Source organism: Natator depressus, chromosome 3 (genome assembly GCF_965152275.1).
Source record: "Natator depressus isolate rNatDep1 chromosome 3, rNatDep2.hap1, whole genome shotgun sequence".
In the NCBI taxonomy this organism is placed as follows: Eukaryota; Metazoa; Chordata; order Testudines; family Cheloniidae; genus Natator; species Natator depressus.
This window is the reverse complement of record NC_134236.1, coordinates 100,489,678-100,513,549: the sequence shown is the minus strand read 5'-3', so window position 1 is coordinate 100,513,549 and position 23,872 is coordinate 100,489,678. Positions and strand designations below refer to the sequence as shown.

The window sequence follows — 23,872 nt, the reverse complement described above, 5'->3', positions numbered from 1 at the left end:
GTCTGTAGTGTAGACATAGAATTTAGTATTAGGTTGAAGCTGGCGTGTGGTGGATCTGTTAGTTCAGGGGTTCTCAAATTTCATTGCACTGTGACCCCCTTCTGACAACAAAAATTACTACATGATCCCACTAGAAGCAGGATCAGACTTTGGTCCCCAGAGCCCCTCTGCCCCCCAAAGCCCAAGGGTTTCAGCCCCAGGTTGGGGGCCTGTTGCCCCCCAAAGCCCAAGGGTTTCAGCCCCAGGTTGGGGGCCTGTAATCTGAGCCCTACCACCCAAGGCGGTGGGGCCCGGGCTCAGGCTGCAGCCCCAGGAACTATGGCTTGGGCTTCAGCTTCAGCCCCAGGCCACAGCAAGTCTAATGCCAGCCCTGGCGACCCCATTAAAATGGGGTCGCGACCCACAGTTTGAGAACCGCTGTGTTTCTGTACCAAGTGAGTTTTTTGAGATCCATGTCTACTGTCTTAGGCGTCCTACCAGAAAATGTCTTCCTTAATTTGGACTAGCATTTTTCCACTTGAGGCAATTAGGTAGGATTCATGTTGCAAACAGTTAGTGGGGACAGAAGAATAACCTTTGATAATTTCCTTACACCTTAAAATTTTGGAGCTGAGCTTAGCTTAGCCCAAAGCACCCACAAAAGGTAAATTCTAGATTATCTTATTTTCTCACTTTTTTTTTTTAAAACTATATTTCCAGTTTGACTAGGTTAATGTTTGTTTGGTTTCTGAGCATTGTTAATTGGAGTTCATCAGTTGTGAATTGGTGTAATAAATATAGCTAACCTGGTGGTGATATGATAGATGCCTAGACAGAAATGCACAGAAATCACACATGCCATTTAATTTCTGTATCTTAAGACACTAGGGCTACCAACTTTCTAATCACACAAAACCAAACGCTCTGGCCCCACCCCCTGCTCACTACATTCCCCCTCCCTCGGCTCGCACTCCCCCACTCACTCACTTTCAGTGGGCAGGGGGTTGGGGTGCGGGGTGGGGCCAGAAATGAGGGTTTCAGGGTGAGGGAGGGGGCTTCAGGCAGGAGTTGGGGTGTGGGAGAGGGTGAGGGCTCTGGCTGGAGTGCAGGCTCTGGGCTTGGGCCAGGGATTTGGGGTACAGGAGGGGGCTCTAGGCTGGGGGTTGGACCGAGGCATTTGGAGTGCGGGAGGGGGTTGCCGGTTGAGGCAGGGGATTGGGCTGCGGGAGGGGGTGCAGGCTCTTGGCTGGGTGTGCAGGCTCTGAGTTGGAGCTGGGGATGAGGGGTTTGGAGTGCAGGAGGGGGCTCTGGGTTTTTTGTGGGGGCTCAAGGCTAGGGCAGGGGGTTGGGGCACAAACTTGCTTTGGGTGGCTCCCGGTCAGCAGGGCTAAGGCAGGCTCCTTGTCTGTCCTGGCTCCACGCTGCGGCCCGGACATGGCCAGCAGCAGGTCCGGCTCCTAGCTGTGGATGGGCACTCGCCCACCCTTCCTCGCGCTCCCATTGGCCCATGGTTCCTGGCCAGTGGGAGAGGGGAGCCAGTGCTAGAGGCAGGGGCAGCGTGCGGAGCCCCGTGACTGCCCCCATCTAGGAGCTGGATCTGCTGCTGGCCTCTCCTGGGGTGCAGTGCTAGGACAAATAGGGACTAGCCTGCCTTAGACCCGCAGCACTGCCGATCAGACTTTTAACAGTCTGGTTGGTGGTGCTGACCAGAGCTGCTAGGGTCCCTTTTTGACAGAGCATTCTGGTTGAAAACAGAGTGCCTGGCAGCCCTATAAGACATCATTTCACAACTTCCCTTCTATTCCTTGTACAACGAGAATTTTCAGAGCCTTCCACCTCCTTCCCTGCCCCGCCCCAAACCTAAGTTACCGTGATAAGAAATATAATTTTGTTTTGGATTCATTGTTTCCTGGTTTCTTGTTTGTTTACTGAGGCTGTGGAATAAATATAGGGGAAGGATATCTACAGTAGTAGGTAAGACTACCCATAATGGTTCCTAAAGGATTGTTCTGATTGGTTTCTCCTCCCTTCAGATGCCGTGAGAGGGTGAAACAGTATTAGTCATGTAGTGCTATGGTGAGATAGTTAAAATATATATTTTATGTGGCCACAAATATGGCCCCATTAGAGCTCTCCCATGGCTAACTGAAAGATGGTTTTCCATAATAATATCAAAGATTAAGAGAGTCTGTAAATTGTAGGTAGGGCTTGCTTCCTCAAGCATGTTCAATGTTTCTCCCAGTTTCTCTTGATATTGTCAACAACCCAATTGTTTTAAATGGCATCTAAATAAAGTTGGTGTAAATGGTATGTAAATAAAGTGTGTGATGGTACATAGCAGTCCTTGGCTGCGAAAATGTAGAGACTGGATTAAATAGATTCTTAAGATTGAGTTTCTTGCTGAAAAGTGCAGGTGAACAATAGCTTCCGAGAGCAGTGGGAGGCTGTTACATTGAGTCTGAAGAGTGTAGGTGTCAGACAAGAGTTTTTGGCAACATGTATTGAGTAGCTTGAGGCTATGTAGAATGCAGGTAATTAATGGAATGAGTTCCACTAAATTAGGATTGAGTGTAGCTATAAAGGGAGTGGCAATACTAGAGAGAAGGGAATGCTTTCCAGACTCTCTTTTTACAGTAATTCCAAGCTTAACTAAAGAAGACATCCTGAGGCACACCCAGATAGTTTTAATAAAATACATACATCATAGTGAATCTAATTGTAGCAGAAAATGTAAGATACTTCTCATTCAGTTTGCCTTAGCAGTAACTCTACTGTGACTTTATAATGAACAGTTTTATGTTAATTTTAAAAACAAAACACTGTTGTCTGAGCAGGTGGGAATGACTGCAGAAAAGTCTGTCAGCAGGTTCTTTTTTCAAGAGTTAATATTGTGACACAGTAAAATAATTTATCATAACTAAAAAGTAAATAAACTCCCCAGATTGGGGCACAACCCAGCCTAGTCTGTTTGTTTGAAGCTATACCTTTCCAAAGGCACTTTCCTCATTGTTTCCCAAGCAGCCACTTTAGCGGAGAGGGGGTGGGGGGGATTCTTTAGCCATTGAAGACAAGTGTGTCCCTGGACACTACTCTTATGTATTTGCATTAGTAGTTGTGCACATACTATTTATCACTAGTAAGCCCAGTTTGTCTTGTTTTATTTTCTATCTGACTTCATAGCTAATTTCCGCTGTGGTATATGTGGAGTGTTATAAATAAAAAGGTAGCTAAGGTTATCCAAACAATATTTACCAAGGGTTTGCTTCAGAGGTGTCTAGTGAATTAAGAACATTAAGAAATATATGGAGGGGATAGGATGAAAGAGAAATGGGTCTTCTCAAAATATGTGTTCTTCCCCCCACCCCATTTGGAATGGGTAGCTTAAGAATATTCTCCAGAATTCATTTGAGGACCTTTTGAATCTTGGGAGGGATTGTAATTACGGTGGACTTTATATCCTTTTCTAGTCTAGACCTGTATGTGATCCCAAACGTACGTTGTGATTTGACATTTGAATTGACAAAACTCATAAACTATATCTTCAAGATTTCCAGTTTTGTATCTATAGGAGAAACCAGGGTCATGCCTGTCATGTGAGATTTCAGATACTATAGGCTCTACTTGGTAAGTTAACATAAATTGTATTCACAAAAAGAGAAGGAGTACTTGTGGCACCTTAGAGACTAAGGTGCCACAAGTACTCCTTCTCTTTTTGCGAATACAGACTAACATGGCTGCTACTCTGAAATCTGTCATAAATTGTATTGGCAATCTGTTGTATTCATTGTGGTATATTTTTCCCCCCCATCCATTGGTGGTGGGTGGGTGTAAGGGATTGTTAGCACCATCACCCCCTCTTTGTTAAGATAACCTTGGAACTGTTAGTTGGGGCAGTTTTATTGGTGCACCTGGAGAGGGAACAGTGTGTCCTGGCCTCTGCAAGGGAGATAGAGGTGTGGGTAACTGCTTAGGTAAAAGGTCATGCTTGTAAAACAATTGGCACAAGAGGTGAGAGTCACTGTGGGCATGGGGAGAGCCAGGCAATCTGAGGTACCAAACCATGCTACATACCCTAGGGTGTTTGTTTTATTATTGATAGTGCTCAAAAAAAAATCAGTATATAGTTCCTTTAAAGAATCATCGTGGCAATGTAGGGCTGGAAGGGACCTTGAGAAGCCATCTAGTCCAGCTCCCTTGGCTGAGGGCAGGATAAGTATACCTAGTTCTTCCCGGACGGACGGACGGGGGTGTGTGTGTGTGTGTGTGTAACCTGTTCTTAAAAACGTCCAGTGACAGGGATTCTACAACCTCCCTTGGAAGCTGATTTCAGTGCTTAACTATCCTGATAGTTGGAAAGTTTTTCCTAATTTTATAACCTAATCAGATGAAGATGAATGCAGATGAAGCCCATTGCTACTTGTCCTACCTTCAGTGGGCAATGGAAAGTAATTAATCACTATTCTCTTTAGAACAGCCCTTAACGTATTTGACGAGTTATCAGATTTCCCCCTGCATCATTTTTTCTCAAGACTGAACAGGTTTAGGTTTTTTAACCTTTCCTTATAGCTCAGGTTTTCTAAACCTATTTTTTGTTGCTCTCCTCTGGACTCTCTCCAGTGTGTCCACATCTTTCTTAAAATATGGTGTCCAGACTGGACACAGTACTCCAGCTGAGGGATCACCAGGGCTGAGTAGAGTTGGGACGGTTACCTGATATGTCTGTCTTACAACACTCCTGGCAATACACCCCGGAATGTTAACCTTTTTCACAACTGCATCACATTACTCAAATTCAATTTGTGATTCACTCTATTCCCTGAGATCCTTCTCTGCAACACTACCACACCATTTGCACTGCTACCATCTGCAGTACTAGCACAAATGTAAAATGGAGAATAACTGCAGTAGTGTGGATTTGATTTTTTTTTTTTTCCTTTCTAACTGTATTACTTTGTACTTTTTTTATTGAATTTCATCTTGTTGATGTACTAAAACAGGGCGGGCAAACTTTTTTGTTTTGGTCTGAGGGCCGCGTTGGGTTTTGGAAATTGTATGGAGGGCCGGTTGGGGAGGCTGTGCCAAACAGCCAGGTGTGGCCCTGCCCCTTATCTACCCTCCCTCCTCCCTTTTCTTGCCCCCTGACGGCCCCTCCAGGACCCCTGCCCCATCCAACCACCCCTTCTCCCTGTCCCCTGACTGCCAACGCCCCCCTCCTTCCTGACTGCCCCCCGGGACCCCTGCCCCCATTCAACCCCCCTGTTCCCTGCCCTCTGACCACCCCCCCGAATTCTCCTTCCCCACCCCCCCACCACGCTGCCTGTGGCACCGGAGGCTGGCAGCGCTACAGCCACGCTGCCCGGCTGGAGCCAGCCACACACAGCGCAGCTCAGAGCACCGGGTCAGGCCAAGCTGCGTTGCCCCAGGAGCTCACCGCCCCGTTGCCCAGAGCATTGTGCCGTGGCAAGTGAGGGGGAGGGGCTGGGGCCAGGGGCTAGCCTCCTGGGCTAGGAGCTCAGGGGCTGGGCAGGATGGTCCCATGGGCCAGATGTGGCCTGCTTGCTGTAGTTTGCCCACCTCTGTACTAAAGCAATCCGCATTCACCACACGTGTTCTGTGGAGCCTGTACTGGCAATCTGCAGAATGTAACATTGAGAACAAAATAGGAGGAGGACTGGATTATTGGGAAGGGTCAATAAGAAGAGTCCTTTTGTGTGGTGACCTGTAGAAGCCTATGTATCTATATCAATGTGTGCACTTGGACAGAACAGAATAAATATGAAGTCTCTGGAACACTTCATTTTTTTTTTTATGGTCTAGAACAGAGATTCACAAACTGTGGGATGCGCCGCCTTGGGGGGGTGGGGCCACAAGATTATTGTTACTGGGGGTGGGGGGAGAATCTGAGACTGTGCTGAGGGGGCTCTGCGTGGGTGGTCTCAGTAGCTGGGACCAGGTTCCATGCCTGTCTCACTACCCCACTGCCTCAGCTACCAGCCAGCAGTTGGCCTCCTCAGCAGAGGAAGGTGGCGAGGACGCTACCAGCAGGGAGCTGAAGGCTGCACCCGGGAGTATTGACCCCTCTACCAGATAGAGCTGCCTGCTGACCCTACCCCTTTGGCATGGCCCCAAGGCACAGAGCCCTGTCTGCTTCTCCTGCCAGGCAGAGCCTGCAGGGATGGAAGCAGATGAAGTTGTGCTGAAGGGTCTGTGTCCAGCATAGGGGCTGGTACTCAGTGTAGTTTTCCATGCCCCTCCTGACCCCAGCCCTTCTTGGCCCCACTTTGCTGTGAGGGAGTGAGGCTGGCAGGGAGCTGAGTCCCTCTATGAGGGCAGCATGCCTAGGATGTGAATTTCCTAAGGAGGGCTTAGCAAAAAAAATGAACTTTTAGCTTCAGAGACTTTTTTTTGTGTTGTCAGATGGCTTATTAGCAAATCTGTAGTGCCACACATGGTGTTCATTCTTTAAACCTAATTCATTCTTGGATAAGTTCTCTCAGGAGTCCACCAGTTGATAGCAAGACATAAACTTCCATTTATGGTTGCCAAGGAATAGAGGTTAGGAGATGCAAGACTATTGGTCCTTGAGCTGTAACTTCCCATCAAGGTAATGTAGTCTCATTTCCTGCCATGCTAGATAAACTAAAGCCATCTGTTCCATATTTAACCTCCTTATAAAAACAGTCCTACTGGGTCAGACCAATGGTCCATCTTGCCCAGTATCTGTATTCTGACAGTGGCCAATGCCAGGTGCTTCAGAGGGAATGAACAGAACAGGAAATCAAGTGATCCATCCTCTATCGTACATTTTCCCAGCTTCTGGCAAACAGAGGCTAGGGACACTTCAGAGCATGGTTTTGCATCCCTGTCCATCCTGGCTAATAGCCATTGATGTACCTATCCTTCATGAACTTATCTAGTTCTTTTTTGAACCCTGTTGTAGTTTTGGCCTTCACAACATCCTCTGGCAGAGTTCTACAGGTTGACTGTGCGTTGTGTGAGGAAATACTTCCTTTTGTTTGTGTTAAACCTGCTGCCTATTAATGTCACTAGTGACCCTTAGGTCTTGTATTATGATAAGGAGTAAATAACACTTTCTTGTTTACTTTCTCCACACTAGTCATGATTTTTATAGACCTCTATCATATCCCCCTTTAGTCGTCTCTTTTCCAAGCTGAAAAGTCCCAGTCTTATTAGTCTCTCCTCCTGTGCAAGCTGTTCCATACCCCTAATTATTTTTGTTGCCCTTTTCCAATTCCAGTATATCTTCTTTTGAGATGGGATGACCAGATCTGCATGCAGTATTCAAGATGTGGGAGTACCTTATATAGAGGCAATCTGATTTTTTTGTCTTATTATCTTTCCTAATGATTCCCAACATTCTGCTAGCTTTTTTGACTGCCGCTGCACATTGAGTGGATGTTTTCAGAGAGTGATCCACAGTGACTCCAAGATCTTTCTTGAGTTGTAACAGCTGATTTAGACCCCATGATTTGATGTGTATAGTTGGGATTATGTTTTCCAGTATGCATTAATTTGCAATTATGGCTGATTTGCTAAGGAAAGATAGAAAAAACATTTAACTACATATTAATACTTTAGCACTATGGGACCCGATGGTGCTAGGTGCTGTACATAGAACTGTCTTCAATAGTTTGAAATTTTGATGTGCCTTTTCTGAAATATAGCCTGACAAAACTCTTTTAAAGTACTATTTTTAAAAAGACTTTTGGAGAAAATAACTGTCGGATACTGGTTTAAACAAGTTTTCAAGAAATGTGAGAATTCTTTAACTCAGTTGGGATAGTGAGATCAGAGCTGGTGAGTGGATCTCATTTTCTGGTTCTCAAGCTGTACCAATGCAGTGTTCTGAACATCAGTTGAGAATTATTTAAATAACACGTGATTTTATAAACAGTATGCTCAAACTACTTGTTTAGATATCAGGATAAATTGGCGTGGTGTAAAAACTTAAAAAGAAACCACTTTACTTCTAAGGACATGACCACACAGTTCATCTATTTACTGAGATTCTTAGTAGAGGTCATAAAGTTTAAGACCAGAAGGGACTAGTAGATAATCTAGTCTAACCTCTTGTATATCACAGGCCACCAACACCATTCAACCCCTGCACAATCAATCCAATAACTGAAATTAGACCATAGTATTACAGCCCACAGGAGACTTATGTGGCATAGGAGGAGAATAGGAGGATCTAGGTGCACCTTTGCCCATGGTCCCTGCAATGGCAGCTAAATGATACTCGGATAATCCTGGCAAGTGAATTACACCCCCTCTCTGCAGAGGAAGGCAAACCCTGTCCTCCTTCCTACCTGCCCTCCAAGGTCATGCCAATCTGACCTGGGGGATAATTCTTGCCCAAACTCACATATGACGAATTAGTCCCTGAGTATATAAGCAAGAACCAGCCAGCTAAGCACTTGAGAGAGTAAATGCTCAGTGCCACTTCAGAGCCATGCGCCGCTACCCTCTCCAATGTCCCATCTCCATCCCTGATGCTTCAGAGGAAGGAGATAAAAGAAAAAAGTGAGGTGCAGATGTACTTCCCCTACAAAGGAATTAATAAGAAAATAAACTGCTAGGTCAACGCAAGAATTTCTTGGTTTTTGTTTGTTGCAGTTACAAATAAGAATGTAATATTCTTTGCTCTGAAAGGCTTGCAGTTGAAATGATACAAGACCAAATTTAGGAGAGGGAGGAAAGAAAAGCTTAGGAATGGAATGAGAGGGTACACTGAGGTATCCCTATTGAATAGGTAGCTGAAGTTATTGAGGAAAGCTGGTCAGAGATTGTACATGCACATATTGCCATCTGAATGCCCATATTTTTATAGGCTATTTACAATATGGCTCTTTTTTCATTCTAAAACATCATTTTTGTTTTCATAGAAGCCAAACAATTAATGTGGATAAATGTTTCTGTTCTATGGTATTAACAATAATTCCTGTATTTGGGGGTCATTCTCTGTATCCTCCTCATTTAATCTTACTGCTGTATAAAAAGGCAATCTGATGTCTCCATGAATTTAAAAAAAAAAATAAGGTACATGATACAATATTCACTGAAGCTGAGTAGCAATTTCCAGGCATAATATTGTGGTCATAAATGTTCACTGTATATTTTACCTAACTGGTAATCTCCTTGACTCTGGATTCAGTTCTGTAAGCCTTGTATAATGTAGTTTCTTTTCCTATTCCTGGTAACCAGGAGAGGTGAGTTTAGACTTTGTTTTTTCTGCACTCTTTAACCACTGGGCTATTGCATAAACCTTTTGCTTACAAATGCTCTTACGGTTTTCTAGCCTATCTTTTTTTCTCTGAATTCCAGTGAAATTGGATGACTGAGCTGCTGTCAGCTGCCTGAAAAGACTGCACAGCAACTAGGTTTCTGACAGAGATACACCCCCAATGCTTCATTTGCCTGGGGTCATGTTACAAGTCTTAAAACTAATACTGCCATAGTCTTTCACATAGTTGAACAAAGGAACACTCATGCTCTTAATGAAAATATTTCTCTATTTTCCTTGCAGCAAAACCATAATGTAGCTAAAGATTTTTTTCAGTGATCTGAACTGTTAAAGACCCTAAAAATAAACTAAAGGAAGCACAGTTTTCAGTAAAGATCTCTAATGAGTGAATGAACTTAACTCCTTTACTTGTCCATCTGACCTTTTCTTTTAATCTTCAGTTTACAAGGTGACACGTATTCTGATTCCCTTCCGTTTTTCCTGCCTCCTCACCCAACAATGGACATTCAGAACACAATCTTTATGGCTGAAGGGGCACCAGCAAATTGCAACAAGCAAAGGGTGGGATTTTAATACACTTAGTGTTGTTAAGCATTAGCCTACCTATGCCTCCATTCAAAGTCCATGGGAGTTTTATGATCAACTTGAATGGGAGCAGTATCTTGAGGTTTACCCTTCCATTGCTGGGGCACCTCCTTGTGACAACTCTTGACCAATCAGACACCCCCTCCTTTGGTGTCTCTGTCTCTCTCTCTCAACTTGATTGCTCCCTCTTTGTGTCTTGGCCCTCCAGCCAGGTCACTATAGTCCCCTCTCCCCATTCCAGGATAATGAAGCCCCATTGGACAAACTGTCTCAGATGGACTTCTGATGTACTGCACAGTCTGCCACTTTCCCACTTGACAGAAGGAGAACCTGGGCATGCCCTCTACTCTGGGTTCCAACCCGAGACCTTATGCCTAGCAACCATGGTCTGGTCAAGCTTGGACCTTATTGCTGTTTCCATAGGCTCTTTCCTACCTTTCTTCTCCTTCTGGCCCACCTTTGAGCTGCTTCTGCTCCCTGTGGCTACTTCACCCCCACTTAGGGCTGGTGTACAGTACAAAATTACTTCAGTTGCCTCTATATTACGTTGGTCGGGGTGTGAATAATCCATAGTCACGAATGACGTCATTATACAGACCTAAGCACTAGTGTAGACAGCGCTGTGTCAGCAGGAGAACTTCTCCCACCAACATAGCTACTGTCTCTTGCGGAGGTGCTGTTATTAAGCCGACAGAGCTCTCCCATCGGCTTGGAGTGCCTTCCCTAGAGGTGATAGAGGTGCAGCTGCGTCTCTGTACGTTTGTAATGTAGGCCTGCTCTCAGGTTTTTGTAGCCTTTTCTATTCCAAGGCAGGATCCCAGGGCTTACTCTCCCCATACATCATGTATATTGCTGATTCCCCTTTTCTCTCTATAGTGTCTGCAGAGCGCCTCCTGCAGCCCCTTCTTACTATCCACTCCTTTCTTGATAAGCCTAGTCCAGCTCCTCCCACAGGTGGGCTTCATCAGCTATTAGTTCTTATTAGTCCTTTGCTCCCCTTCAAGTGATGCTTATAGGTTAATTGGCCTATTATCTGTTCATGCCTTGTGTGGGGGGTACCCCCATTACAAGCACCCCATTGTCCCACCACAATGTGGACACCCCATCACCACATTATTAGGCAAACTTTGAGTGTTTCTTAAAATCCCACCCATATATATGTATTAGGGCTGTCAAGCGATTTTAAAAACATTAATCATGATTAATCACACTGTTAATAATAGAATACCATTTATTTAAATATTTTTGGATGTTTTCTACATTTTTCAGATATATTGATTTCAATTACAACACAATACAAAGTATACAGTGCTCACTTTTTATTTATTTTTGATTACAAGTATTTGCACTGTAAAAAAACAAAAGAATAGTATTTTCAATTCACCTAATACAAGTACAGTAGTGCAATCTCTTTATCATGAACGTAGATCTTACGAATGTAGAAGTATGTAAAAAACCCTGCATTAAAAATTTAAAACAATCTAAAATTTTAGAGTTTGCAAGTCTACTCAGTCTTTCTCCTTGTTCAGCCAATTGCTCAAACAAGTTTGTTTACATTTTCAGGAGATAATGCTGCCCATTTCTTGTTTACAATGTCACCTGAAAGTGAGAACAGGTGTTCTCATGGCACTGTAGTAGCTGGCGTTGCAAGATATTTATGTCCCAGGTGCACTAAAGATTCACATGTCTCTTCGTGCTTCAGCCATCATTCCAGGGGACATGCATCCATGCTGATGACTGGTTCTGCTCGATAACAATCCAAAGCAGTGCAGATCGATGCATGTTCATTTTCATGCCTGAGTCAGATGCCACCAGCAGAAGGTTGATTTTTTTCTTTTTTGGTGGTTCGGGTTCTGTAGTTTCCGCATCAGAGTGTTGCTCTTTTAAGACTTCTAAAAGCATGCTCCACACCTCGTCCCTCTCAGATTTTGGAAGGCACTTCAGATTCTTAAACCTTGGATCGAGTTCTGTAGTTATCTTTAGAAATCTCTCACTGGTACCTTCTTTGCGTTTTGTGAAATCTGCAGTGAAAGTGTTCTTAATTAACATGTGCTGGCTCATCATCCGAGACTGCTATAACATGAAAGAAATGGTGAAAAGTGGGTAAGACAGAGCAGGGGACATACAATTCTCCGCCAAGGAGTTCAGTCAGATTTAATTAACGCATTTTTTTTAACAAATATCATCAGAATGGTGGCCAAAGAATGAAGGGGTATATCTGGCATGTAAATACCTTGCAATGCCAGTTACAAAAGTGCCATGCAAATGCCTGTTCTCACTTTCTGGTAACATTGTCAATAAGAAGAGGGCAGCATTATCTCCTGTAAATGTAAACAACGTTGGTTGTTTTAGCGATTGGCTGACCAAGAAGTAGGACTGAGTGAACTTGTAGGTTCTAAAGTTTTTAGGTGGTTTTATTTTTGAATGCAGGTTTTTTTGTAAATAATTCTACATTGTAAGTTCAACTTTCCGATAGAGATTGCACTACAGTACTTGTATGAGGTGAATTGAAAAATACTATATCATTTTTACAGTGCAAATATTTGTAATATACACTTTGATTTCAATTACAACACAGAATACGATATATGAAAATGTAGGAAAACATCCAAAATTTTTAATACATTTCAATTGGTATTCCAATGTTTAACAGTGCAATTAAAACTGCAATTAATTGCGATTAATTTTTTTAATCTCAATTTGAGTTAATCGCGTGAGTTAACTGCGATTAATGGACAGCCCTAATATGTATAAAAGGAGGCAAACCTGTGTCAGTTGAGCTGAACACCAGGTAGAATAGAACTTAGATGCAAAATCAGAGCTGTTGCTACTGTATAAACAGTTAGTACTGCAAGGTTATCAATATATGATAAGCCTAAAAATTAACTGGTTACATACCATGACCCCGATAGTCCTACATGAAAGGTGTTGCATTTCTTTTATTAGGAGGGCTACCCTCCTAGCTTTTCTCCTGTCCCCAAACTTGCACGTAAGCACTGGGCTAACGCTCCTTATTTCAGTGTTACCTGTGATTTAACTGCACACAAGCCAGTCACTTGGTGACTTCAAATAGACTTGTGGCCAAATGTCAAACAACTCTTTGAAAATGTAGGCTTTTTTTTTAAGTGGTACCTTTATAGCGTGTATGCATAATACTTCTATTTTAATGGTAAATAGTGCAGTATTTTTTCTAATGGCATAAATTGGCTTTAAAAAGACCTTTGAAAATATTTAATTGCAGTTCTTTCAGTCTGTGAGGTATCATGCTCCTGGGACTGAAGGAGGAAAAATGGCTTGCAAAGGCATATAGCTTTATTCCTCCACTTACAATGCATCAAGTTACAGATACCAGTTCACCTTAACACCTGGCCAGTCATATGACTTGATTTAGCACTCTGAATTGACTAAATTACCCAAACAGGTAAATTCACTGTCAGTCATAACCTGTATTATTTAGAATGAAATTATTTCAGTGAATAACTGATAAAAGAAACTGGTTAAATAAATGCATTTATTAAGCATGAAAGCCAAGTGTTTGGTGCAATTTGACATCCAAGTTTCAAAGAAGAACCCAAGCAAAACATTTTCACTGGTATGGTGGGAGGGTGAGAGTTTCCTGGCTTTAAAAAGATGGCCACAATTTTCACCACTGTTTCCGTGTTGAAAGCACCTTTTTGTAACGATCCCTAATGAAAGTGAATGCAGAACAGTCTGTCTGCTCCAAAAGATATGAATACATAATAACACTGCAAAAGCTTTTTCAGCACAAAATAAACATTTCATTTGTAAAGGTTAGCCGTTTTCTTATTCTTCAGTTGTCTTTGAGGGATTTAATGTTCATCTTGGAACCATCCATCTCCATCATACAGCTGGCTGTATAGATAAACATTGCATTCATTCATCCTTGGCTTGCTCAATATTTATTACTTTGGACATAAATCATGCATTATTTCTGGGATAATGAATTATAAAATAATGATCATTGTCACTATTTCTTGTGGATTTATTACAATAAGAGATTTACTGGTCTCTCTTCTTAGTTTTGGTATTTGTTAGGTTCCCTTTCAAATACTCTTGAGTTCTCAGCCTAGTTACAGAAACTATCCTTTGAAACTTGTCCCAAAATGTATTTTGCAAAAATAGGCTTGTACAAAATCTAAGATAATATAAATGTTTACATTAAATTATCTATTCCAATGGAAAGAATTCTTGTACATTCCTCTGCAGGGTTTGATGCACAAACATTGCTGCATTGTGCTAGTGCATGAGAACTGAAAGTGGAACAGCTTAGTCTTTTTTTCATTGTCTGCAATATAGATAAAACCACTTTCTTAAATATGCCTTAACCCGAATATTCCTTTAATACAATATCTTTAAGGTAAAACTTCTTAGAAATACAGTTCCAAGAATCTCTTCCACTGATCTTGCACCCAACACAAAATTGAATTTCTCTTGGTTTTCTAAAATGAGCAGTAAAAATGGTTTAGAACAGGGGTCTCAAACTCAAATGACCACGAGGGCCACATGAGGACTAGTACATTGGCCCGAGGGCCGCACCACTGACCACTCCACCCCTTCCCTGCCCCCATTCCAACCCCTTCTCTGGGAAGTGGCCGGGACCTGATGGGGGGCAAAGGGGTCTGTGTGTTGCCCTGGTCGTGCCTCTAGGTACCTCCCCTGAAGCCTCCATTGGCCAGGAACGGGGAACCGTGGCCAATGGGAGCTTCGGGGGGGGGGGTACCTGGAGGAGCGGCCAGGGCAACACACAGACCCCTGTGCCCCTCCTCCCCCAGGTCCTGGCCGCTTCTTGGAGCGGCACGGAAGCAGGGCAGGCAGGCAGGGCGGGATCCTGTCTTGTCCCCGGTGCGCCCAGGGCCGGAGCCACTCTAAGTAAATGCTGTGGGGGGCCGCGGGGGGCTTTCGGGCTGCAGAAAATAACCCCGGGCTGCATGTTTGAGACCCCTGGTTTAGAAGAACTTTTGTTGAACTTGTATTGCTATTGCAATGAGGGGAAAGTGGAGCTGGATCAGCTGGTTTGATTTAAATAAGTGACTAGAATCGGTTTTCATCATGCTAATATCTACAGATGTATTACTATGAGTTCTCAGCCTGCTTGCATTGTGGGAGGGCAGAACCAGACCTGTCAGTCACTGAAGTTCCCACTAGTTTTTCTTTTGTCTCCACAGTGGCTGGTCACTCAAACTCTACCTACTTGCTGCAGAGCTTTTTTTGAGGGAAAACTGAATTCCATCTCAATCATATGTCTTAATCCCAGTCATATCCCAGGTCTGGTTTGCTTTAGGGAATTTTTCCCTTCAGCTCTCCTCCCTCCTCTGAGGTACTGCAGAGGTTGATGCCCCTGAAGACTTCAAGGAGAAAACTATATGGCATCTCTCAGGCATAAGGACAGATCTCTTTCCAGCCCTTTAAGTGTCTATTGAGGAGCTCTGCTTTCTCTGTTAGAATGTGGTTTTTCCCCCCTCTCAGCCCAATCTGAGGTCAAGGTCTCATTGTCTGTTCTCCATGTCCTTAACTGCCATTTATAGAGAAACAGACTCTAGTAAACATTCCTTCTTCACCCATTAGTGAACCGGACACCACTATCATTGACAGATACCAGATATGAATGATGAGATGTGGAATTCTAATTCAAATCCTGATTCAATGCAGGGAATGATTAGCAGTAAAAGGACAGCATTAGTAGCTGGAAACTTGGTCTTGGAGCACGGTTCCATCAATAACAGGCTTGATATGGCTGTGATTGAGAAATCTGTCTGAGTCTTTCATAAACCAGGAAGAGTATGAACAGCCCTATGCCAAAGAGAATCCTGGGCAGAGCAAAGCTTCCTGTTTGGTGTGCACTATATATCAAGAAGGAGGTAAACAGAAAGGTAGATGGGGTTTCATGACAGAAGTTTGATGAAGCAGAACTGTGCATGCTCCCAGAATTGTCTTGTCATTTATTAGTAGTAATTTGGTAGACTATTTGGTGGGTTGATTGACTTCTTTGTATCTATAAACCACAACAAAAGACCTCATGGCCTCTCCACATTTTTGGGGCCTAGGATGCAGGAGGACACTTTCAGAGCTGGCCAAGTTCTCTGCTATAGTAGGTGTTTCCACCCTCTCAGCTGCTCCCTGGACCATGGAGAGGAGAGATCAGAAGTGATGCTGTCCATGGTTTTTTGGCCAAAGAAAGTTTCCTTGTTTTGACTATACTGTTCAAAACTAAATTTAATCTCTAATTCAGTGAAGTAGGATGGCCATGGGAGTTTTGTAAAACTTCATGGATTGGGGTATTCCCCTACTATCAATGACTAATTGGTCTGGTTCTGCCCTCCAACCTGTAAGCATAATGGATCTGTGTATCTTATCATTCAAGAAGAGGAAACTTTCAGGTGAGCGCAGATAAACTTTCCTATTACCCATCCTTGCAATTGAACACTGTTTCTCCCTTACTTCTGAAATTCTGGTGCTTCCCCAGTAATAATGCCATGGAACTTCTGAAATTCTAAATAACATGCAGTTTGGGACTTGTATCACCCAGTGTCTTTTGAACTTGAACCTATTCCATATTACCAGAGAAATCCCAGAGGTGGACAATTCCAAAAGGTTTTATAATAGAAACTCAGTTGTAACTTTGGGATCACTACTGTTGCTCTGTAATACATTAGCCTTCTCTATCTTGCCTTCTAGAGGTTTTTGCTCTGTGAAACCTTAATTCTGCTACTCACGATGTAGATTGTTTTGGATGGATCCCTAATATATGTATTTCAAATTAATGCGGAACTAAGTGTGACAAAGGAATACTATAGTTGACAGCATTTAGCTATTGGTGTACTGTGATGCGTGACCTAATTGGAAAGTAAATTCCACTTTTATCCTTAGCCTTTTTTGAAGTTCGGACAGATTTCAAAATTGAACACTGCTTGAGAAAGTACCTCTGCATCATTATTGGATCTTTTTCAGGAATCCCCAGTAACCTTTGGAGACTGAAAAGGTTTTCTGTAAAATATTGCTTGGATTAATAATATATCAGTTCCTTTTATCAGGTAGTTGTGGTGCTGTTTCATTGCATTAAAGCTTTGGCATCTGAAAGCTGCACAGTCTGGTAGTTTGTAGCTTGCTAGGTAACTGTAAAGGTCTTTTGTTATACTGCTCTTTTTTGTTTGTAAATGACTCATCTGTGAAACTTCAGCTAAATGCAAAGCATTGTCACTGTTTCTTATAAAACTACATTTTATTTTGAGAAACTACATAAGCTCTTTAAAAAGGGGGAGTGAGACTTTGATAAATTGTCATGCACTTTAATTAAATATTGATAACAATACTTAAGTTTCCTTACACAGCTGTTCCAATGCACTTTAATGCTGACCTGTAAGGCTGCTGCAGACTTTCAGTTCTCAATATGGATATTTCCAAAACAGAATGACACATTTCATGATGCACCTTCAGGGCAGGGATCGTGTCATTTCACATGCTTGTATATCATGTAGCACAATGGGGCCGTAACCTGATTGTCTGGATGCTACTGCTGTGTACGTGGTGGTGATTTAATAATAATAAATTTAATAAATAACACTAACTTAAGTTCACACCTCATTGCATTGAACAGAATAAGTTCCATCCTCTGCTGGGGCAATGACTTGCCTGGAAATGGCTTTCTGCAAAGTAGGGTTAGTAGAGCAGTGTGTCGTCTGTGTGTGCTGTGGTGGCTTTATCTGAATAATAGAAAGGTATAGCAATTGAAATTTTTATATTTTATAACTTAAGAGTATATAGTAGCACAAATTGCAGGGACCTCTGAAATGATAGCATCCACAATTCTTTTGCAGCTTAATATTTTACACATTTATTAAGAAATGCATTTTTAAGTTTTAGCAGAGCTTGCTGTGTTACGATAGACATGAACTCAATGCATATTATCTGGGCATCAACTGGACAGAGAACATGCAAAAAGATGCCCTGGAAAGATGGGTGGAGGGGGCTTCCTTAGCCTCTGTCAGAAATCCTAAATTTGCACCAAGTGTGTACAGAAGTGATTTCTCCAATAACTGCACTATTTAAAAGTAGGTTGTAGTCTTCCTCCTGATCTATCGAAATGCAAGGCTGAAGTTTTAAATGTTTCAAATTCAGTCCCTTATTGTTCTGTGTAATAAGTAGGGTCCCCCCATGGAAAGGTTACCTTTCATCCTCGTAGAACTTGGAAGAGAGGATTTTTGTCAGACGTTTAGAGGACTGGGTGAGAAAGCAGGGTTACATACAAAATTAGTGTACAACCTTTGCTATACCTGGTAGCAGTGCTTTGGAGGTTTTCAATGAAGATCTGGGCATGCACAATTAAATTGTCTTGATTCCAGTATTCCTATAGTGCCCTCAGAGCATGAGATATGACTTGTCATGCAGCAGACTGTTAGGTTAGGTGCTATTGACTGGTATGATTTCATCCTACATACACATCTACCACATGCGGTGGGTCTTTTTTGCCACTGACATGCTCTTGGTTTTAATCTTCATGCTGGGGCTTAATTTGGGACTCCAGTTTTTAACTGGGGTTTTGGTTAGCCACTTTTTGTAAAGTGATTTAGTGGCTGTCTGCCCTAGACTTCATGGTTTGTTTCTTTCCTTCAGTCTTGGTGTCCAGACCATTAGCTTGCAATAATGGCTGTTTACTCAGTTACTGATTTTTCTCCTCAGACCCCCAACTCAGGGGTGAGTCTTGACTAATCCCCTCAATTCTATCTGATAGTCGTTCCTGCTGTTCTTTGTGTAAGTATAACTTGCTAGCAAGTTGGCCGCATAGGTAGCGCATGTGATGCACCACACTGGTGTTCTGACTAGTCACTGTTTTCTTATGACATTTGACCCATGAGTCTCCCCTCCCATTGCACTTCCCTGTGTTTTTAAAGCTCTGAGCTTCTCTTTACAGTCCTGACCCTCTTCCACCCCCAGTGACTGCAGTACCGTCAACCTCTTTAGACATGAACCATGCTTTTTATGCTACTCATGGGCCTTTTAGTTCAGCGATGGGGCAGGGATAGTAAAACAGACTATTTTCTTATGTCGGCTCCTGGACTCACCCATGGACTCACTATAAAAACTCTGTAATGGTGATTAGTCAACTAGTTGTGCAGGCCTATGTTGGAGTAAGCTCAGACTGATGTCTTAAATGCTTTTGCGTTGCTTTCCTCATGAAAGTAATGTGCACAGCTGTTGGACTCCTAGATTCAGCCTACAGATAGTCATGAGAAAAGCAACTTGTTTGTGAACAAAACCTGCCAGAGGCTCTGCAATGGGTCTCTCTCGTAGCCATGACATGTGACTGTGTTGCTCATAAATTGAACATGCTTGAGTGCTCTGATGCTAAAATAAATGAGCGAATTATATTTTGACAATAGACTGTTATGACTAACAATGATTAAATTATAGGGAATTGTGAAACACATTCTTTGAGTGGCTACAAAGGGAGTGACCCTGTTTTTAAAGCCCACAGAAAGTACTTTAGAAGAATACCATACAAAATGTAAAGGAGGAAAATGATGCATCCATAAGATACTGCACACTATTAACAGCAATAAAAGTTGACATTAATGTCTTTATTTACAGATTTGGTGAGGGTTGTAATATATGAATTTAGGCCCATTAGCATTTCTGAAAATGAAGTGACTTATCATTTGCCTTCCTACTATAGTATCACTTTGCCAGTCCAGTTTCATCATGAAGAAATGTAAAAGCACTCTGGGTTTGATGATTTCCTTTGATTTGTAGTTGTAATACATGCTAGGAGTCAGCCATTCGCTTTCATTATATTGTAATAAGTGTACAGCAGGATTCGCAGATCCAGAGAATCTGACAGGGATCATGACATGAATGTTCCTGTTAGGCCCTGAAGCCCGGGAAGGACGCAATGAAGCCGAAGGAGTTCAGGCCTATATTGCTACTATGCCACCTCTACAAACTGTATAAGCGTCTCATTCTAAACTACATTTAGCATTTAATCCCAGAGCAAGCAGGGTTACTCCAGGCAAATAATGCACTGGTTGAGTGCTGAACATCACTTAATATATCAAAAATGGCTTTAAAAAGGGTATGGTAACTGGTCAACAAACACAGCACCTATCAGCAGCATATGACACAGTGAATCACTGAAGGCTCCTTTCTAAAATAAACATGATGAAAGATCACTATATAACTGATGGCTCTTTGAAGAGATGGCAATGTTTTTATGTTGAACTATGGAATGGAAGCCAATGGTGGCAACAGAAAAATGGCCTACCACAAGACAGCATATTCTCACCAATACTTTTCATAATGTATATGAATGATCAACTGATCCATCTCAGCACAAAAAGTTTTATATATGCTGATGACCTATGCCCAAGCCAAGGATTTCACCTAGATTGAAGCTACAATAACATCAGCACTGTCTGGTCTCTGTCTGTTACACCAAGAACCGACCCAGACATGTATTCTATTTCAGATACCACAGAATGATGGATATTAGTGAACACAATGGATCAGTGTTAAATAGCTGAGTGTGAGTGTGTGTTCTTTCATTTGGTTAAATTCATGAATGGTATTGCCCTTTTTAATTTGTGTGACGTTTGGAGCAAATAGCTATCTCGTAGCTGCTCTTCCAACTACAAAATATTAAATCAAAGGATTGTCAAAACCGGTATGCATTTACTTTAACTTACAGCTGCCTTTTTGTAATGGTGAACACTGTAGTTAATTCAAGTTTTATTACTATAACTTCTTGTCCTCAGGTTGTGGTAGGCTTTAAACTGTGGGTGGCAGGCTATGGGGCTATGGGTGGCTGATTTATGGCAGGCTGTAATTTAGAATGAACTATGGATGGAACCCAAGATGCTTTCCCCCATCACACAAGGGTTTCCATAATACAAAACCAATGCCCTAAACCACAACACTTACAAATGCACACAATATCATCCACAGAAGCAGCAATAGCCAAGCTGTGGCCCAACAGTTGGGTAGTCCTCTAGTTTACCTAATGATTATATGGCCTTAGCACAGTATTTAATACTTCAGTGTGTACAGTAACCATAGCTGGAGTACAGCCTCCATTTTTCTCCTTTTGCTATGGATTAATAGAAAACAGGGCAAGAGAAGAGTCCAGCACAAAGCAAAAATAGTAGTACTCTGGGGCAAAGGGTCTGGAGGTTAAGAACTTTGGTTTGATAGACAATTAAAAGCCAGCTGCTTGATATGGCACCATAAGTATCCTCCTCTTTCTTCTCTTTGCTTTTTTCCTACTGTTCTGCCTTTCAGCACATTTCCCACCCTAAAAATGTAAGCTTAGACACAAGCTGTTCCAAGTGATCTTTTTATCACAGAGAATACCATTCAGAGTGTTTCCACTCTTTTTTGGCAAAATTTCCAGAAGTTTCTTGTATAGCATGTTTTCAAGTTCTTTCCATTGACTCTTGAAGTTACTGTCTTATGGTGGCATTTTGTAGTCATTCCACTTCTCATTTGTTTTCTACATTCCACCTATCTGTTGAATGTATTCAGTTACTGGGTTTTATTTTTTTATTTGGGTTTACATAAAATATGGGGCTGACTTAGGAAAAATTGGATTCATTTTTAGATGCTCTGCATTTCTCATGTAAATAATTTACAATAATAATGCTACCAGAGTTGAGATTGTGGGAACTAACATGATAGAAAGGGTATTTGCGCAGTAAGACTAGATCCTTGTTCATGAGTAACTGTTAACCTGTGATGATTGATAGACTCTGTCCAACTTTAAACAATGTTCAGAATTCAGAGTCCTTCATAGAAATCTGACTTTTATTGGTATAGTTGAGCAAAGACATTTATATTGAAGACATTTGTGAAAATACATTATTTCTATATTCTGAGTTTGGTTTCTGTGTGGGGCTTTAAAAATGTTTAAGAACATAACAGCCATACTGGGTCAGACCAAAGGGCCATCTAGCCCAGTATCCTGTCTTCCAACAGTGTTCAATGCCAGGTGCCCTAGACGGAATGATCAGAACAGGTAATCAAGTGATCCATCCCCCGTCACCCATTCCTATCTTCTGGCAAAGAGAGGGTAGGGACACCATCCCTGCCCATCCTCGCTAATAGCCATTGATGAACCTATCCTCCATAACCTTATCTAGTTCTTTTTTGAACCCTGTTATATATAGTCTTGGCCTTCACAACATCCTCTGACAGAGTTCCACTGAGTGACTGCGTTGTGTGAAAAAATATTTCCTTTTGTTTGTCTTAAATCTGCTGCCTATTAACACAAGAACTAGGGGTCACCAAATGATATTGATTTACTTTCTCCATACCAATCATGATTTCATAGACCTCAATCATATCCCCTCTTAGTTGTCTCTTTTTTCCAAGCTGAAAAGTCCGTCTTATTAATCTCCCCTCATACGGAAGACATTCCACATATCTAATAATTTTTGTTGCCCTTTTTCTGAACCCTTTTCAATTCCAATTTTATTTTTATATATATATAATATAATTTTTTTTTTTTTTGAGATGGGGTGACCACATCTGCACGTAGTATTCAAGTACCATGGATTTTATATAGGGGCAATATAATTTCTCTTACCTTATCCCTTAATGATTCACAACATTCTGGTCACTTTTTTGACTGCTGCTGCGCATTGAGTGGACATCTTCAGATGTTTATTACACATTTAAATATTCACAATTAGTAACCAGAATTATGCAAAAATAATCTGTGACAAAGGACCTTCCTTTCCACTAGTCATGCATTTTCTGTTGTAACGAGACATCATCCTAATATAGGTATCCTGGGCTTTTCTGATTTAGAAAGGGAAACCCTGATAAAAGTACTGAGCGGTTCTGCCACAGTACTGCTGTGCTTGTGTAGACATGAACCATGAAAATGCTAGCATCACAGGGATGTGCATTCCATTTATCCAACCAATATTAATGCTGGTAGTACAGTAACCTGCTTATCTGTCTATTTGCTGAAGGAACAGGATTGGTGCTTTGTCTGTATAAACTGGTACAGGAACAGAAGCAGTCTAGTATTATAACATGTAGATATTTTAGGAGGGATTCTGCTGCCACACACAAATTCCAGCAACTGCAGGGAAAATCCTTCTCAGCCACTGCAGCCCTGGGCTGGGGCAAGCTCAATGAAGACAGAATTTGTAAAGAATTTAGCTGTGAAGCTCAAACAAATCTCTACTGAGCATGTGCAAACAGAAGTTTTTCAGAAGCTAATTTGGCCAATTCTGGGTGGATTTTTACAGGTACAGTAAAAGGCCAGTGCCTGACACAAAGGCCACCCCATCTGTCAAATTTTCAAGTCCTTGCCCCAAAGCATGGAGGTACTAGATCTTTGCAAAGAAAAGTTTCAGAGTAACAGCCGTGTTAGTCTGTATTTGCAAAAAGAAAAGGAGTACTTGTGGCACCTTAGAGACTAACCAATTTGAGCATGAGCTTTCGTGAGCTACAGCTCACTTCATCGGATGCATCCGATGAAGTGAGCTGTAGCTCATGAAAGCTCATGCTCAAATAAATTGGTTAGTCTCTAAGGTGCCACAAGTACTCCTTTTCTTTTTGCAAAGAAAAGATCACCAGAATTTGCCCAGAACATTGGCAAAATAACATTCTCCCCCTTTCTCAGAATCATCTGAACTGATTTTAGTTAAAACTTTCCAAAAAATTCAGCCTGAGGCAGACACACAGCATAGAAGATTTCAGCCCAAACAATTAGAACTTTTGGTTAAGTTTTTTAATAAGCAACTCAAAACAGGGTCTGATAATGGGAAATGTCCAGCAACCTTAATAATAGGGAGAGTTACCCAATGCCACCAATAATAAAAATTAGTTACACTTGTTGATTTAGCTTAATTAAAACATAACCTCAACATAGTGCTTGTGAAAAAAATTTTGGTTTTTACTACACAAAACATTTGAAGTGTCTGTGTTTCTGTTCATTCCCATCACCGAAAAGGCTGAGACAGTGGAAAGTGTTTAAAATCCATTTCTAACTGCATTGACCCAAAACTGTGTGTGTTTTAATGT

The 23,872-nt window shown here is 41.9% G+C and overlaps 1 protein-coding gene across 19 annotated transcripts in view; it reads left to right on the top strand.

Moving 5' to 3' along the window:
• EPB41L2 (erythrocyte membrane protein band 4.1 like 2) overlaps nt 1-23,872 on the top strand; it is a 275,035-nt gene that overhangs the window by 77,001 nt on the left and 174,162 nt on the right. The gene's annotated exons all lie outside the window — the stretch shown is intronic.